The following is an 11,435-nucleotide window of genomic DNA, read 5'->3' as shown; positions in this document are numbered from 1 at the left end:
GGTGAGCTGAGCTTTGCTAGCACGGCTCAGTAAGCACGGCTGGCACCGCTTGGTGCTGAGCACGGCTTGCACGGCTCTGAGCTGGGCTTAGCTGCGTAATATTGAGTTGGGCTTTGCTGGCACAGGTCTGAGCTGGGCTTTGCTAGACAATATTGAGCTGAGCTTTGATAGCAGAGCTGTGAGCTGAGCTTTACTAGGTAATATCAAAGCTGAGCTTTGCTAGGACAGCCCTGAGCTGAGCTTTGCTAGGTAATATTGAGCTGAGCTTTGCTAGCAGAGCTCTGAGCCTGGCTTTGCTAGGTAATATCAAAGCTGAGCATGGTTAGGACCGCTCTGAGCCAGGCTTTGCTCGTTAATGGAGCTGAGCATGGCTAGAACTGCTCTGAGCTGGGCTTTGCTAGGCCAGGTGTGTGAGCTGAGCTTTCCCAGGCAATATAAGCTGGGCTTTGCTAGCACGGCTCAGTAAGCACGGCTGGCACCGCTTGGTGCTGAGCACGGCTTGCATGGCTCTGAGCTGGGCTTTAGCTGGGTAATATTGAGCTGAGCTTTGCTAGCACGGCTGTAAGCTGAGCATTTCTAGGTAATTGTGAAGTTGAGCTTTGCTAGGACAGGCCTGAGCTGAGTTTTGCTAGCACAGCTCTGAGCTGGGCTTTGCTAGGTAAGATCAAAGCTGAGCATGGTTAGGATCGCTCTGAGCCGGGCTTTGCTAGGTAATACTGGACTGAGCTTCGCTAGCACAGTCTGAGCTGGGCTTTGATAGCAGAGCTGTGAGCTGAGCTTTACTAGGTAATATCAAAGCTGAGCTTTGCTAGGCCAGCTCTGAGCTGAGCTTTGCTAGTTAATGGAGCTGAGCACGGCTAGAGCAGTTCTGAGCTGGGCTTTGCTAGATAATATTGAGCTGAGCACGGCTAGCGCAGCTCTGAGCTGGGCTTTGCTAGGCCAGGTTGGTGAGCTGAGCTTTGCTAGCACGGCTCAGTAAGCACGGCTGGCACCGCTTGGTGCTGAGCACGGCTTGCACGGCTCTGAGCTGGGCTTAGCTGGGTAATATTGAGCTGAGCTTTGCTAGGACAGCCCTGAGCTGAGCTTTGCTAGATAACATTGAGCTGAGCTTTGCTAGCACAGCTCTGAGCCGGGCTTTGCTAGGTAAGGTCAAAGCTGAGCATGGTTAGGACCGCTGTGAGCCAGGCTTTGCTCGTTAATGGAGCAGAGCATGGCTAGAGCAGCTCTGAGCTGGGCTTTGCTAGGCCAGGTGTGTGAGCTGAGCTTTCCCAGGCTTTATAAGCTGGGCTTTGCTGGCACGGCTCGGTAAGCACGGCTGGCACCGCTTGGTGCTGAGCACGGCTTGCACGGCTCTGAGCTGAGCTTTAGCTGGGTAATATTGAGCTGAGCTTTGCTAGGACAGCCCTGAGCTGAGCTTTGCTAGCACAGCTCTGAGCCGGGCTTTGCTAGGTAAGGTCAAAGCTGAGCATGGTTAGGATCGCTCTGAGCTGGGCTTTGCTAGGTAATACTGGACTGAGCTTCGCTAGCACAGCTCTGAGCTGGGCTTTGATAGCAGAGCTGTGAGCTGAGTTTTACTAGGTAATATCAAAGCTGAGCTTTGCTAGGCCAGCTCTGAGCTGAGCTTTGCTAGTTAATGGAGCTGAGCACGGCTAGAGCAGTTCTGAGCTGGGCTTTGCTAGGCCAGGTTGGTGAGCTGAGCTTTGCTAGCACGGCTCAGTAAGCACGGCTGGCACTGCTTGGTGCTGAGCACGGCTTGCACGGCTCTGAGCTGGGCTTAGCTGCGTAATATTGAGCTGGGCTTTGCCAGCACAGGTCTGAGCTGGGCTTTGCTAGACAATATTGAGCTGGGCTTTGATAGCAGAGATGTGAGTTGAGCTTTACTAGGTAATATCAAAGCTGAGCTTTGCTAGGCCAGCTCTGAGCTGAGCTTTGCTAGTTAATTGAGCTGAGCACGGCTAGAGCAGCTCTGAGCTGGGCTTTGCTAGGCCAAGTGTGTGAGCTGGGCTTTCCCAGGCAATATAAGCTGGGCTTTGCTGGCACAGCTCTGAGCTGGGCTTTGCTAGGCCAGGTTGGTGAGCTGGGCTTTGGTAGCACAGCTCTGAGCTGGGCTTTACTAGATAAAACTTGAGCTGGGCTTTGCTGGCACGGCTTGGTAAGCACGGCTGGCACCGCTAGGTGCTGAGCACGGCTTGCACGGCTCTGAGCTGGGTTTAGCTGGGTAATATTGAGCTGAGCTTTGCTAGGACAGCCCTGAGCTGAGCTTTGCTAGATAACATTGAGCTGAGCTTTGCTAGCACAGCTCTGAGCCGGGCTTTGCTAGGTAATATCAAAGCTGAGCATGGTTAGGACCGCTGTGAGCCAGGCTTTGCTCGTTAATGGAGCAGAGCATGGCTAGAGCAGCTCTGAGCTGGGCTTTGCTAGGCCAGGTGTGTGAGCTGAGCTTTCCCAGACAATATAAGCTGGGCTTTGCTGGCACAGCTCTGAGCTGGGCTTTGCTGGCACGGCTCGGTAAGCACGGCTGGCACCGCTTGGTGCTGAGCACGGCTTGCACGGCTCTGAGCTGGGTTTAGCTGGGTAATATTGAGCTGAGTTTTGCTAGCACAGGTCTGAGCTGGGCTTTGCTAGGTAAGATCAAAGCTGAGCATGGTTAGGACCGCTCTGAGCTGGGCTTTAGCTGGGTAATATTGAGCTGAGTTTTGCTAGCACAGCTCTGAGCTGGGCTTTGCTAGGTAAGATCAAAGCTGAGCATGGTTAGGACCGCTCTGAGCTGGGCTTTGCTAGGTAATACTGGGCTGAGCTTCGCTAGCACAGCTTTGATAGCAGAGATGTGAGTTGAGCTTTACTAGGTAATATCAAAGCTGAGCTTTGCTAGGCCAGCTCTGAGCTGAGCTTTGCTAGTTAATGGAGCTGAGCACGGCTAGAGCAGTTCTGAGCTGGGCTTTGCTAGATAATATTGAGCTGAGCACGGCTAGCACAGCTCTGAGCCGGGCTTTGCTAGGTAAGATCAAAGCTGAGCATGGTTAGGATCACTCTGAGCTGGGCTTTGCTAGGCCAGGTGGGTGAGCTGAGCTTTGCTAGCATGGCTCAGTAAGCACAGCTGGCACCGCTTGGTGCTGAGCACGGCTTGCATGGCTCTGAGCTGGGCTTAGCTGGGTAATATTGAGCTGAGCTTTGCTCGCACATCTCTGAGCCGGGCTTTGCTAGGTAAGGTCAAAGCTGAGCATGGTTAGGACTGCTCTGAGCTGGGCTTTGCTAGGTAATATCAAACCTGAGCTTTCCTAGGACAGCTTGGTAAGCAAAGCTGGCACGACTTGGTGCTGAGCACGGCTTGCATGGCTCTGAGCTGGGTTTAGCTGCGTAATATTGAGCTGAGCTTTGCTAGCACGGCTGTAAGCTGAGCATTTCTAGGTAATCGTGAAGCTGAACTTTGCTAGGACAGCTCTGAGCTGAGCTTTGCTAGTTAATGGAGCTGAGCATTGCTAGAGCAGCTCTGAGCTGGGCTTTGCTAGGCCAGGTGGGTGAGCTGGGCTTTGCTGGCACGGCTCGGTAAGCACGGCTGGCACCGCTAGGTGCTGAGCACGGCTTGCACGGCTCTGAGCTGGGTTTAGCTGGGTAATATTGAGCTGGGCTTTGCTGGCACAGGTCTGAGCTGGGCTTTGCTAGGACAGCTGTAAGCTGAGCATTTCTAGGTAATCGTGAAGCTGAGCTTTGCTAGGCCAGCCCTGAGCTGAGCACAGTTAGCACAGCTCTGAGCTGGGCTCTGCCAGGCCAGGCCTGAGCTGGGCTTTGCCAGCAACATGGCAGCCGGATCCTGGGTCCCGAGTGATTGATCCCCTATTGGTTATTAACCAATCCCCATTGGTTATTGATCCCCTTGGCCACTGACCCGATTGGTTATTGATCCCCTTGCTTAGCGACCCGATTGGCTCTCAGTCTTAGTAATCATTGATCCTATTGGCTACCAGTCCTATTGGTTATTAATCCTATTGGTTATCGATCCTATTGGTTATTGATCTTATTGGTTATCGATCCCATTGGCTCTTGGTCCTAGTAACTAGTGATCCTATTGGTTATTGATCCTATTGGTTATCGATCCTATTGGTTATTGATCCTATTGGTTATTGATCTTCCTGGTTATCGATCCCATTGGCTCTCGGTCCTAGTAATTATTGATCCTATTGGTTATCGATTCTAGTGATTATTGATCCTATCGATTATTGATCCTATTGGTTATTGATCCTATTGGTTATCGATCCCATTGGCTCTTGGTCCTAGTAATTATCGATCCCATTGGTTATCGATCCCATTGGTTATTGATCCCATTGGCTCTCGGTCCTAGTAATTATTGATCCTATTGGTTATCGATCCTAGTGATTATTCATCCTATTGGTTATTGACCCTATTGGTTATCGATTCCATTGTCTCTCAGTCCTAGTAATTATCGATCCCATTGGCTCTCGATCCCATTGGCTCTCGATCCCATTGGCTCTCGATCCCATTGGTTATTGATCCCATTGGCTCTCTGTCCTAGTAATTATCGATCCTATTGGTTATCGATCCCATTGGTTATCGATCCTATTGGTTATCGATCCCATTGGCTCTCGGTCCTAGTAATTATCGATCCTATTGGTTATCGATCCCATTGGTTATCGATCCCATTGGTTATCGATCCTATTGGTTATCAATCCCATTGGCTCTCGGTCCTAGTAATTATCGATCCCATTGGTTATTGATCCTATTGGTTATCGATCCCATTGGCTCTCGGTCCTAGTGATTATTGATCCCATTGGCTCTCGATCCCATTGGCTCTCGATCCCATTGGCTCTCGATCCCATTGGCTCTCGGTTCTAGTAATTATCGATCCTATTGGTTATCGATCCTATTGGTTATCAATCCCATTGGCTCTCGGTCCTAGTAATTATCGATCCCATTGGTTATCGATCCCATTGGTTATCGATCCCATTGGTTATCAATCCCGTTGGCCCTCGGTCCCAGTAATTATCGATCCTATTGGTTCTTGATCACCGGTTATCGATCATCAACCCTATTGGTTATTGATCACCCCCCTAACGACGCGGGGCGGGGGCGGGGACAGCCCAGCTGCGAAACGGGGACAGCGACGGCCACTCCGAGGCCTGCCCCGCCCCCTCCCGCCGTGGCCGATTTCTGCAGAAATTCACCCCAAATTGGGGAAGCGCGGGGGAGGGGATGCCCGGCTGCCTTTTTCCACCCGGGGGTGGACCTTGACGGGGGTTTTTTTTGGGTTAATTAATCGTTATTTCTGGTATTGCAGCTTTTTTGGGGGCGAGGTTGGGCTCAGGATGAAGCTCGGCCGCCAAAATCGACGGCGCAGACCCAAAACCCTGCGTTATGGACCCAAAACCCTTCATTATGGACCTAGAACCTTCATTTATGGACCCAAAAACCTTCATTTATGGACCCAAAAACCTTCATTTATGGACCCAGAACCTCATTATGGACCCAAAAATCTCCATTATGGACCCAAAAACCTTCATTATGGACGCAAAAACCTCCATTATGGACCTAGAACCTTCATTATGGACCCAAAAATCTCCATTATGGACCTAGAACCTTCATTATGGACCCAAAAAGCTTCATTATGGACCCAAAACCTTCATTTATGGACCCAGAACCTCATTATGGACCTAGAACCTCCATTATGGACCTAGAACCTTCATTTATGGACCCAGAACCTCCATTATGGACCCAGAACCTCCATTATGGACCTAGAACCTCCATTATGGACCTAGAACCTTCATTTATGGACCCAAAACCTTCATTTATGGACCCAGAACCTCATTATGGACCCAGAACCTCATTATGGACCCAAAAACCTTCATTATGGACCCAGAACCTTCATTATGGACCCAAAAAACTTCATTATGGACCTAGAACCTTCATTATGGACCCAAAAAACCTCATTATGGACCCAGAACCTCATTATGGACCCAAAAACCTCCATTATGGACCTAGAAACTCATTATGGACCCAAAAATCTCCATTATAGACTTAAAACTCCCTTAAGGACCCAAAAATCATCATTATGGTCCCCAAAATCTCCAGCGAAGCTCAAGATGCTCCAAAAATCTCCGCTATGAGCCCAAAAACTCCAGTACGGACCCAAAAATAGCTATTATGGACCCAAAAACGCTGTCGCGGATTGAGGCACTCTACGGACCCCAAAATCTCCATTTTTGACCCCAAAATGTCCCCGATGGACCCAAAATGTCCCTAATTGACACCAAAATTCCACCACGGGTCGAAGGGTTCTGGGATGGACCAAAAATCACCCGTTTGGACCCAAAATTCCAGCGCGATTCCCGGGGATCCAGCACGGACCCAAAAATCTCGGGTACGGACCCAAAAATCTCCCCGGGGCCCCAAAATCACCGGAATTGAGCCCAAATTTTCAGCCTGGACTCAGAAATGGGGTGGCCGTGTGGGGCTGAGGAAAGCCGTGGGGCGGGGGTAGCCGTGGGGCAGGAGTAGCCGTGGGGCTGGGGGTAGCCATGGGTTGAGGGTAGCCGTGGGGCAGGGGTAGCCGTGGGGCAGGGGTAGCCGTGGGTCAGGGGACAGCCGTGGGGCTGGGGACAGCCGTGGGGTCGGGGACAGCCGTGGGGTCGGGGGTAGCTGTGGGGTCGGGAGTAGCTGTGGGGCAGGGGTAGCCGTGGGTCGGGGGTAGCTGTGGGGCAGGGGTAGCCGTGGGGCTGGGGGTAGCCGTGGGGCAGGGGTAGCCATGGGTTGGGGGTAGCTGTGGGGCGGGGGTAGCTGTGGGGCAGGGGTAGGCGTAGGTTGAGGGTAGCTGTGGGGCTGGGGATAGCCATGGGGCAAGGGTAGCCATGGGGCTGGGCACAGCCGTGGGTCGGGGGTAGCCGTGGGTCGGGGGTAGCTGTGGGTCGGGGGTAGCTGTGGGTCGGGGGTAGCCGTGGGGCTGGGGACAGCTGTGGGTTGGGGGTAGCTGTGGATCAGGGATAGCTGTGGGTCGGGGGTAGCTGTGGGTCGGGGTAGCTGTGGGGCAGGGGTAGCTGTGGGTCGAGGATAGCTGTGGGTCGGGGGTAGCCGTGGGGCTGGGGACAGCTGTGGGTCAGGGGTAGCCGTGGGGCTGGGGATAGCTTGGATCAGGGATAGCTGTGGGGTTGGGGGTAGCTGTGGGGCAGGGGTAGGCGTGGGTCGAGGGTAGCCGTGGGGCTGGGGATAGCCATGGGTCAGGGACAGCTGTGGGGTCAGGGACAGCTGTGGGGTCACGGGTAGCTGTGGGTCGCGGGTAGCCGTGGGTCTGGGGATAGCCGTGGGTCAGGGGTAGCCATGGGTCGGGGGTAGCTGTGGGTCAGGGATAGCCGTGGGGCAGGGGTAGCCGTGGGTCGGGGATAGCCATGGGGCAGGGGTAGCCGTGGGTCGGGGGTAGCCATGGGTTGGGGACAACCGTGGGGCAGGGGTAGCTGTGGGGCTGGGGACAGCCATGGGGCAGGGAGAGCTGTGGTGCAGGTATGGCTGTGGGTCATGGTTAGCTGTGGGGCAGAGATGGCTGTGGGGCAGGAATATCCCTGCTTCTGGGGATATCTGTGGGGCAGGAACCTCTCCATGGGGCTGGAGATAGATGTTGGCTTGGTGTCTCCTCCCCCCCTGATTGTATGGGGCAGGACCTCCTCCCCCCCTGATTCTATGGGGCAGAACCTCCTTCGCATTCCTATGGGGCACGACTTTCTCCCCGATCCTATGGGGCAGGACCCCTTCTCCCTATCCTATGGGGCAGGACCTCCTCCCCATTCCTATGGGGCAGGGCTTCCTCTGGCGATCCTATGGGGCAGGATAGGCTGCCGCCCCGCGCCCCACGGCACAAAATTCGCCTCCTGCCCCACACCTGACCGTGGGTCTGGCCTTGACCCCTTCCCGTCTTTTCCTGCCCCACAGGGACCCCCCCGGCACCCACCCTCCTCCCCCTCACCACTTGCTGTGGGGCAGCCGCCGGCCCCGTCACCTTGGCCTGTCTGGTGAGGGGCTCCGACCCCCAACCCGTCGCCGTCACGTGGGGCGGCGCCGCCGCCGCCCGCGTCACCCTCTTCCCCCCAACGCGGGACCCCGCCACCGGCCTCCGCCTCCTTGTCTCCGCCCTCCACCTGCCCCACGCGACCCACAGCGGGACCTACACCTGCAGCCTCACCCACCCCCCAACCGGCGTCACCCTCAGCAAGGAGGTCAAAGGTAAAGGGGGGACGGGGGGTGGGGCGCTGGGGGGCGGGGTGGGACCTCTTGGACCAAGTGAGGTTCTCCCCTCGCCCCATAACTGGGACAGGACCTTCTCCCGGCCCCATAACTGGTAGAAGATCCTCTCCTGGCCCCATAACTGGTAGAAGGTTCTCCCCTGGCCCCATAACTGGGACAGGACCTTCTCCCGGCCCCATAACTGGTAGAAGATCCTCTCCCGGCCCCACAACTGGGGCAGGACCCTCTCCCGGCCCCACAACTGGGGCAGGACCCTCTCCCGGCCCCATAACTGGTAGAAGATCCTCTCCCGGCCCCATAACTCATGCAGGACCCTCTCCCAGCCCCATAACTGGGACAGGACCATCTCCTGGCCCCATAACTGGTAGAAGATCCTCCCCTGGCCCCACAGCTCATGCCATGAGGTGGGACACCCTCAAGACCCGTTGGACCATCCAAGGTTCTCCCCCGGCCCCACAACTGGGACAGGACCCTCTCCCGGCCCCATAACTGGGACCGAACCCTCTCCCGGCCCCACAACCGGCAGCAGGTCCCCTCCTGACCCCATAACTCCTCCACCCCGCAGTGTGTGAAGCTCCGAGGACGCCGGTTCCTCCCGAGGTCCAGGTCTTCTCGGCGGCCTCCTGCTCCCCCAAGATGGCGGAGGAGTGGGCGGAGCTCCTCTGCTTCGTCACCGGCTTCACCCCGCCCACGGTGGAAGTGGATTGGCTGGTGGACGGCGTCTCGGGTCTCCTGGCGGCCAGCCAGGCGCCGCCGCGCCGGGAGAAGGGGGCGGCCACCTACTCGACCGCCAGCAGGACCAACATCAGCTACGAGGAGTGGTCGGAAGGGAGGACCTTCACCTGCCGGGTCAAACATCCGGCCAGCGGCACCGTGGTGCAGGGCCACGCCCGCCTCTGCTCGGGTGAGGTCACGCGCGGGGCGGGGTCACGCCACGGGAGGAGGTGACACCAGTGGGAGAAGGTCGGGTGACCATGGTTGGTGGCACCGGTGGAGAAGGTTGGGTGACCATGGCTGGTGGCACCAGTGAAGGTTGGACAACCACGGTTGGTGGCACCAGTGGAGAAGGTCGGGTGACCACGGTTGGTGGCACCGGTGAAGGTCGGGTGACCATGGCTGGTGGCACCAGTGGAGAAGGTTGGGTGGCCATGGCTGGTGGCACCGGTGGAGAAGGTTGGGCGACCATGGCTGGTGGCACCAGTGAAAGTTGGGCGACCATGGCTGGTGGCACCAGTGGAGAAGGTTGGGTGGCCATGGCTGGTGGCACCAGTGAAGGTTGGACAACCACGGTTGGTGGCACCAGTGGAGAAGGTCGGGTGACCACGGTTGGTGGCACCGGTGAAGGTCGGGTGGCCATGGCTGGTGGCACCAGTGGAGAAGGTTGGGTGGCCATGGCTGGTGGCACCGGTGGAGAAGGTTGGGTGGCCATGGCTGGTGGCACCAGTGAAAGTTGGGCGACCATGGCTGGTGGCACCAGTGGAGAAGGTTGGGTGGCCATGGCTGGTGGCACCAGTGAAGGTTGGACAACCACGGTTGGTGGCACCAGTGGAGAAGGTCGGGTGACCACGGTTGGTGGCACCGGTGAAGGTCGGATGACCACGGTTGGTGGCACCGGTGAAGGTCGGGTGACCATGGCTGGTGGCACCAGTGAAAGTTGGGCGACCATGGCTGGTGGCACCAGTGGAGAAGGTTGGGTGACCATGGCTGGTGGCACCAGTGAAGGTCGGGTGGCACCGGTGAAGGTCAGGTGACCATGCTGGGTTCCAGGAGCTCACACCACCACCACCGCTCTCCCCACTTCCACCAGTAACCCCCACAGGAGCCCCGGGGCAGGACCAAGTTGCCACCACCCCACCACCACCCCCCGCCCCACCTCCTCCTCCTCCTCCTCACCCACCTGCTCCCACCCTCAGGCCTTCCCACCTCCAGCACCATCCGCCTCTACGTCCTTCCTCCCAAGATGGCCGACCTCTACGTCACCCGCGCCCCCAAGCTGCGCTGCGTGGTCACCAACCTCCCCAGCGACTCCGGCTTCCAGCTCTCCTGGGCCAAGGAGAAACCTGGTGTCCTCAGCCCGGACTTCTTGGACCTTCAGGAGAACTTCAACGGCACCTACACGGCCACCAGCACGTTGGCCATCTCCACCCACGACTGGGAAGCCGGAGAACGTTTCACCTGCACGGTGAAGCACCATGAGCTCCAGCTGCCCCTCAACAAGACCATCTCCAGACCTTCAGGTGAGCGTCTTCTCCTCCAAACCTTGACCTTCACCGCCTTTAAAGCTTCTCCAACGGCAACGCGGTCGTCTTCTCCTTAGGCAAGGTCTCCCCGCCCCTCGTCTTCATCCTCCCGCCCCACCCCGAGGAGATGACCCAAACCCAGGTCACCCTCACCTGCTTGGTTCACGGCTTCCACCCCGAGAACCTCCAGGTCCAATGGTTGAAGAACAACGAGAAGGTCCCCGAGGACAACTACGTCACCACCCCGCCCCTCAAGGACGGCCCGGAGGAGAGCACCTTCTTCATCTACAGCAAGATGATGGTCCTCAGCGGCAGTTGGGCGGGTGGGGACACCTACACCTGCATGGTGGTCCACGAAGGGTTGCCCATGAAGTTCACCCAACGCCAGGCGCAGAAGAACCCCGGTAATTGAGGAACGGGGCGGGGTCGGGGGGGGGCGGGGAAAGATGGAGACATCATCGTGACCGTCCCACCGCTTTGGAGATGACCTTTGAGGTCAACGGGTCTTCAATAAAGGCAACCGGGCCGGTCCCGCAGCGCCGGGTCTCCACCGCGTCGGCGTCTTGGGGCGTGGACGGGAAGGGTTGGAGAAGGTGGAGGTGGTGCCACCTTCTCGGGGGGGGAGTCGCCCGGACCCCAAAAGATGGGGCCGACCCCACCCCACCCCAAGAGAAGGTCAAGGGCTTCCGGCAAGAAGGTCGCCCACCGCTTCTCCAGCCAACCGGAGGCTCGGGGAGCATCTCCCCGGGGTTTCGGGGTCCTCTGGAGACCCTTGGGGGGGGTGGTCAATCGTGTCGTCTTCTCCCGGGTGAGGGGGAGGGGGTCACCCAGCCCGGGGGGGGGGGGGAGGGGTGGAGTGAGGTGGGGGAGGGACGGAGGAGGAGACGTCAGGGAGGTGGTTGGGGGGGCGGGAGGTCGGTTGGGACGGTGGGTGGGTTGGTTGGTTGGTCA

The 11,435-nt window shown here is 57.3% G+C and overlaps 1 gene segment (V, D, J or C); it reads left to right on the top strand.

Annotated features, from left to right (window-relative positions):
- Positions 1-6,246: 6,246 nt before the first annotated feature.
- LOC309416494 (Ig gamma-2C chain C region-like) lies at positions 6,247-10,888 on the top strand (the record flags this gene model as incomplete). The annotated part of the segment is given in 5 exons: positions 6,247-6,373; positions 7,933-8,223; positions 8,810-9,148; positions 10,158-10,481; positions 10,562-10,888.
- Between the last annotated feature and the right edge of the window lie 547 nt (positions 10,889-11,435).

This window comes from Phaethon aethereus (assembly GCF_964289735.1).
Source record: "Phaethon aethereus genome assembly, contig: HAP1_SCAFFOLD_648, whole genome shotgun sequence".
NCBI lineage: Eukaryota > Metazoa > Chordata > Aves > Phaethontiformes > Phaethontidae > Phaethon > Phaethon aethereus.
This window is presented reverse-complemented; position numbering and strand designations above follow the sequence as displayed.